Source organism: Phacochoerus africanus, unplaced genomic scaffold (genome assembly GCF_016906955.1).
Source record: "Phacochoerus africanus isolate WHEZ1 unplaced genomic scaffold, ROS_Pafr_v1 Scaffold_67, whole genome shotgun sequence".
Classification (NCBI taxonomy): Eukaryota; Metazoa; Chordata; class Mammalia; order Artiodactyla; family Suidae; genus Phacochoerus; species Phacochoerus africanus.
This window is the reverse complement of record NW_025927439.1, coordinates 1,352-2,702: the sequence shown is the minus strand read 5'-3', so window position 1 is coordinate 2,702 and position 1,351 is coordinate 1,352.

The window sequence follows — 1,351 nt, the reverse complement described above, 5'->3', positions numbered from 1 at the left end:
TCCAGACATTTGGTCAAACACTATTTATTGTTATGATGAGATGATGATGGTGATGATGGTGATGTCGGTGAGGGTGTTTGTGCATGAGACTAACTTTGATTGGTAGACTGAGTAAAGTAGCCTGCCCTTCACAATGTGCGTGGGTCTTATCCAATCAGTTGAAAGCCTGGATAGAAGGGAAGTCTGAACCTCCTGCACAAGAGGAAACTTCTGCCTGATTGCCTTTGAGCTGAGACATCAGTTTTTTCCTCTGCTTTCAGACTCTTAAAACATCAGCTCTCCTGGGTTTGCAGTGTGCTAATTGAAGCTCTTGGGGCTTGTCAGTCTTCATAATCATGTGAGCTTTTTCCTTATAATACATTTCTTTTTCCATCTATATACCTCCTACTTGTTCTGTTTCTCTAGAGAACCCTGGCTAAATGTATCAGGTGTCTTCATGAAATGGCAATTAACAGAAAATTTTACTTTTGCAAATGAATCAGGTCTTTAATGTACTCACTGGCAGGGGAAAAATGTTTTCATCTAGACTGGATGTATCTGTGACTCAGTGTGACTGTGTTTCCTATTTTTTTTTCTTAAATGAGAATACATCCCATCTCATTAACACTTGTCAAATCCATCTTCAGTAATGGAAAATTATATGCAGTTATGAACATAAAAAAATTGGTCTCCTTTTATGTCAGAAATGTCTGTGTCACCTGCTTGGTTTTATTTGTGAGGCTGCTACATTTCCTTTAGCTCAATAAGTTCTTTCCTCAAATCCCAGACTCAAACTTGAATTATCTCTCTGTTACAATGTCAACAGCTCCACAATTTCCAAGTCCTGTGAAAGTGTTTTTAAGAATCATATATTAAAGGAAAATACACATCAAAAATTTGATATACATAAGCATGGTAACAAAAGACCAAGCATTGGAGTTATCGTCATGGCTCAGTGGTTAACGAACCCAACTAGTATCCATGAGGATGCAGGTTCGATCCCTGGCTCTGCTCAGTAGGTTAAGGATCTGGCATTGCCATGAGCTGTGGTATAAGCTGCAGATGTGGCTCAGATCTGGTGCTGCTGTGGCTGTGGTGTAGACTGGCAGCTACAGCTCCGATTCAGCCCCTAGCCTGGGAACCTCCATATGCCACAGGTGTGGCCCTAAAATGACAAAAGAAAAAATAAAAGACCAAGCATTAATTCCACAAGCATCTATTGAGCATATACCAATGTACAAGAATGGAGAAACAAATATGAATCAAACATAGACCGTTTCCTTAAAGGGGAAAGGTAAGAAAATAGATATGAAGGCTAACAGAGGAAGGAAAGTACCTGATGTTTATGGAGCTTCTATGCGTTGCCAGGCAC